This window comes from Lynx rufus, unplaced genomic scaffold (genome assembly GCF_022079265.1).
Source record: "Lynx rufus isolate CCGP_SWC_20201006 ecotype Redwood Valley unplaced genomic scaffold, mLynRuf1.p SCAF_19, whole genome shotgun sequence".
Taxonomy (NCBI): Eukaryota; Metazoa; Chordata; class Mammalia; order Carnivora; family Felidae; genus Lynx; species Lynx rufus.
In genome coordinates, this window is record NW_025814833.1 from 33,471,949 (window position 1) to 33,477,451 (window position 5,503).

Here is a 5,503-nt window from a genome sequence, read left to right on the forward strand (position 1 = left end):
AGAAGGAATTGCCATTTCTCAGAGCTCCAAAGTGCCTTGGCTCGGTGCCTTTTTACTCAACTGCTTCCATTTGGAGTCTCACCTCCTCACTCTTTTTTCTTGCTCTGTAGCTCTTAGAGGACATCCCACCATGTTCCTGATATGATTGCTGCTCCTAGCCTCTACCATTCTTTGGTTAGGGAGTGTATCCTGCTAATCCTAGGATCCCCACTACTAACATAGGACCTTCCAAGGAGCAAGTAAAAAATTGATGTTTGGTGAATAAAAAAAGTCAGTGAGCAGGGACTTTCATCTATTAAGATTTCATCTACTTTCTTGAATAGGCCAAGCAAATCCAAGTCTAGCTTTTTAATTTTCCAGAATGGTGGACTGAAAGGTATAAGCAAACTCAAGGATAAACCATCCTTTGTATTTTTCCCTCTGTTTATTGAACCCTTATACTTTACTACTTGGCTCTTTCACATTTCCAAGGAAATTTCTATTCCAATGTTACCTTGTACCAGATTCCCTAAAAGATGGGAAGTTTCCCAAATTTTTGCAAAATATTAAAACTCTTATTCTTAAACCTGAAAAACCAATAAATGTGTTACTGATGTCATTCAAAACTTAGAGTCTTTAGGGAATTAAACTGTCCATTAAAAGGGACATTTGGGGGTGCCTTGGTGGCTCAGTTGGTTGAGCATGCGACTTCAGCTCAAGTCATAATCTCGCAGTTCATGGGTTTGAGACCTGAACCAGGCTTTGTGCTGATAGCTCAGAGCTTGGAGCCTGCTTTGGATTCTGTGTCTCACTCACTCTCTCTCTGTACCTCTGCCCCATTCATTCTCTCTCTCTCTCTCTCTCTCTCTCTCTCTCTCAAAAATAAATAAACATTAAAAAATTTTAAAGGGACACTTGAAAAATATCAAAAGAAAAAAAGATGAACTTCTAAGTCACCCATTCAAAACAGGAACACAAAGTTATTGTACACTGTGTTCTCCCCAGCCTGATCCTGACTCATTTACTCAAAACCAAGACTGCCCTCTTCAAATACAAAGTGATGATTCAGGCTCACTCTTCAGTTGGGGTAAGAGAAGCTGCTGACCAATGCTATGCAACGAACATGGCAGTAGTATTATCCATAGAGCCAATTCTGGCCTAGGCCCTCTCTTCCTCATCTCTCAAATGCTAATACCAGCATGAAAAGGAAGTGGGGTTAGTCTCTTTGACCTTGGCCAAAAATTCCAGAACTTTTATCTTGCTGGTTTCAGCATGGGCCCTGGGACCCCACAGGAATTAATAACATGGAGGATCATGATTAGGCATCTGCTGATACTCCAGGTAATTCTCCTGAACCCAATATTTGGTGATGAGCTTCCTGGGCTCCCCATAAATGAAATGCTCCCTCTCAGCATACATTCCTATCATATTCAGGAAATCCCAGATGTCTTCCTCAGGGACACTGTTCCCCCCATGAAGATCACACCCAGGATGATTATCAGGAGATTGTATTCAGGCACGTTCTGGTTGTCACTAAGCATCTTATGATGGGTAAGGAGGTGCAGTGAATTGACAGGGACATAGGAGTGGATGGTGGGGTCCATTTCCTTCACATAAATGCCAAAGATCACCTCTAAACACTTAGAAGCTTTATTAAAGATCACAGAGAAATGTTTCCTGTACCTTTTCATGATAACCATCAGCATTTCTGCCTGTGTGACGGGCTCCTGCAATCGGTACTTGAGGATCATGAAATTCACTAAATCAGCTACCTTCTCATCTAGTGGGTCTGTGGGCGAAGATTCGGTGTCTATTGAGGTTTGCGGGAAACATGTATCTTCTTCTTCTTGGCTATTGGAGCCTCCTTCTGATGTGCTCCGTGTTACGGAGAAGCAGCAGGGGCTCTGAGGGTTCTGGGGAGGACTCAATGTTGTGGCGGGCTCCTTCTCAGGCTCCTCCTCCTCCACCTCCTTCTCCTCTTTGGAAACCGGGATCACAGGAGAGGAAGGCAGGGAGGAGGAGGTGGAGGGATAGGAGAAATTGAAAGATCAAGAGGAGGAAATCTCCTCCTCCTCCTCCTCAGCTGTGAGAACACCGGCCACCGCCAGGCCCTGTATCTCAGTTTGGGCCTGAAAGTCTGGCTCAAATGTGAGGCGCAGACATTTTGGAGAGTGAAGCATGATGACTCTACTTGGCAACAGCAAGTAGAAGGTAGAAGTGTGAGTGTGATGGAGATCAGGTACCACAAGCCTGGAGAGAGAGGGAGAAGGGCAGTGGCCTCAGCAGAAAAAGATACTTTTGGCAGCTCTGGACAAAGGATGACTTACAAGTCTCCTCTTTAGGGGGTGCTCTAGGGCCCCAAAGGGCTTCTGGACTTATCATAGGAAGTAAAAAATCTCCCCAGGTTATAAGCAACCAAGAAAGCCTAGGGATTTACGGGTTGATGGTAGGCAGATGGGATCGGAAACTGTGGGCTCCCCTCTGTTCTGGCATGAGTAGACCCCTTAGTAGACATTCAGTGTCTGCACCTTGAATCCTGGCACTGCCTGGGAGCCCTCTGTTCTGCTGACTGGAGGACACATGCTTTAGAACAAGGCCTTCACCACCCAGTTCCTAGAGCCCCTGTAAAAGGAATTGAGGGGCACCTCTGGATACAGATGGCAACCAGAGCCTCCTGTGTTCTAGGACGGGAGGTACCTTCAAGCCAAGATCCCCATTTCCTGAGACCCCAAAGAGGATATAAAGAAGTGGGATTATCTACCTGAAGGCCCTGCCTGGGACTTCTTAGGACTGAAAGTAAGAATGGGTTTCTGAGAATCTTCTCTGGAGTGGGAGATCCCCTCCGCCTTCCCTCAGAGTCCTCTTCCTGATGCTTGGTCGGGCCTGTTACTTCTCCCGCTGCTAATCTGAGGCTACACCCCTCAGAGAGAACCTCACCACTTTCAGCCTCCCAAGATGGAGGTACAGATACAGCACACCCAGCTTCTCTGCTTGGGGCCTCACAAGGCTAAAAGGGACAAAGCAGTCTTGGATCTCCCTCTACGTGGAGTGGAAGGTCCCCTAAATCTTCCCTCTTAGTCATCAGCTTGATGCTTTGCAGGGCCTGGGACTCTTTTCTCTTGTGTACTGAGCCAGACCCCTGCACAATAAGATCACACTTCTCTGACAAGCCCCCTCCCCCACCCACTCGGATGGACAACTGGAAAACTCACCCCCATCACCCATGGCCAAGCCTGGCTCAACTTCCCAGGCTGAGAACATGCTAGAACAGAGTTCTGTGGGGCCCATTGTGTTCTAGGATAGCAGGTGCCCTTAGTCCCCTTTAAGATGTATATTTTTGCCCTGTCTGGGCCTGAACTCTCTTTCACAGAACCAATGATGAGTCCCTCGGGCCAAGAGTTCCATGTCCATATGATGCATGAAGAGGTAAGGAATGAGTCTGCTTGATACTCCTGCCTGGAGCGTGCCAGGGCTAAGAGCAGGGGCATGGCAGTGCCTGGCAGCCCCCTATGTTGAAAGTTCCCCTGAGTCCTCTCTCAAGAGTCCTCACCTTGAATCTTGGCACTGCTTGGGCCTCCTTTCCCTGCTTGCTTGAGTGTGTCCTCCTCAGACCAAGGCACTCACTTTCTTGAGATGATCAGGCAGCAGTGAGGGTCCATCACATGCATACACCTTGTCCCGGGGCCTCTGAGAGCTGGCAGCCTGGGCAAGGTGAGACTGAAGCTCATCACTCCTGGGTGGCGGCTTCCACCAGTCCTCACTCAAAGCCCATACCTTGACTCCTGGAGGAGCTTGAGCTTCCTCCCTCTACTGACCTGATCTTGCCCCCTCTGACCAAGGTTCTCACCTCTCCTGGATACTCTTGGACAAATCGGATGCTGCTGCTTATAGCCACCATGTCCCAGGGCCTATTGGAGCCAACATTGGGAGGGAGCACTGAATTGCGTGAGGCCCTCCTTTGTTCTGTGGTAGAGTACCCTCCACCCTCCCTCAAAATGCTAATGTTCAAACCTGGCAAGGCCTCAGCCACACTCCTCTCTACTAACTTTAATGTGGCCATCTCAGCCAAGGCCTCACCTTTCTAAAATACTACTCATCACTGACAGAAGTGAGAGAACAGTACATCTGGCCACCACAGGTCCAAACATCGCAGACAGTAGGTTCAGGGCAAAGTTTCTGTGGGACCCCATCTATTCATAGTGGGAAGTCCCATTACGCATCTTCAAGGTCACCGTATTTCCTCCTGGCAAGGTCTGCACTCCTCCCTCTGCTGAGGTAAGGATGTGTCTCTCAGGCCAAGGCACTCATCTCCTTTGTCAAGGTGAGGACTATAAGGGAGGAATTAGGGGATCTCCTACCCTGTATGAGGGAGATCCAGGACTTCTCTGCTCCTGCTTTCACAAGAAATCAGGGTCAGAATTAGGACAGAGGTGTCTTCTGCCTGGAATCCATGCACAAGTCTTCTCAGAGATGACCTCAGAGCGAGTTTCTGTGAGGAGAAATGTCTCCTTTGTCCTTCACTTAGGTCTTCATCCATGTGCAGCTGCAACCCCTTAGTCTGCTTAATCCAATGAGGCCCCATTCAAAGAGTGTCTCACATCTCTCCGACTCCCAAAGTGGAAGACAGAAAATGTATTCAGGGACCCTCCCTGGGGCCTCCAAGACTGACTGTAGGAGGGAGACAGGACTGTGTTACACTCTATGTGGTGAGAGGTCCCTTCACCTATTCCTCAGAATCCTTACCTTTGCTGACCTGACTCTGCACCATCCCTCTCCCCCTTGAGGATATTCTTCTCTTAGACTCCTGAGATGAAGGTCAGGAACCAAGATGGAAGCCAGGATGCACCACAGCTAGTTACCTCTACCCAAACATCCTAGAGCTGACAGTATAGACAGGTGTGGATTTTGTGGACCCCTCTGTGTTCTAGGTTGGTAAATACCCTGAGTCATCCTCAAGGTTTTTCTGTTTACTCCAGACAGGGCCTGAACCTTCTTTCTCTGCTGGCCTGAAGATGTCTCCCTCAGGCCAAAGTCGCCATTTTTCCGAGACTCCCAAAGAATAAGAGTAGGAGTCAAGAGTTTCTGCCCATCAGCCCTGCCCAGGGCCTCCCAGGGCTGAAAGCATGAGCAGGTGTTTGGGGGCCCTCCTCTGTCTGAGGTGGGAAGTCCACTCAGTCCTTGCGCAGAGTCTTCCCAGTGACTTCTGGCAGGGCTTGGGTCCCTCACCTTGCTGACCTCAAGCCAGGCCCCTCTGAACAAATCCCTCACCCCAAGTAAAAGAAGGCCCAACGTTCACCACCATGGCTGAAGGCTGCCCAATGCTGCCAGTGTGTGGAGAGCTGGATTCTGTGAGGCCTCCCCTATGTGGGGTGGGGTTTTCCACAGTCACACTTCAGAGTCCTAATCTTGATGACTGGCACATCATGGGGCTCCACAATTCTTCCAAAGATTACAGTGTGGCACAGGGAAAAAGGGATAAGTTTACTGTGGAGAAATCCGACACTCTGTCATCAAGCTAACATCG

The 5,503-nt window shown here is 48.9% G+C and overlaps 1 pseudogene; it reads right to left on the reverse strand.

Annotated features, from left to right (window-relative positions):
* Positions 1–1,089: 1,089 nt before the first annotated feature.
* On the reverse strand, positions 1,090–2,159 carry LOC124513878 (melanoma-associated antigen 10-like; annotated as a pseudogene).
* Between the last annotated feature and the right edge of the window lie 3,344 nt (positions 2,160–5,503).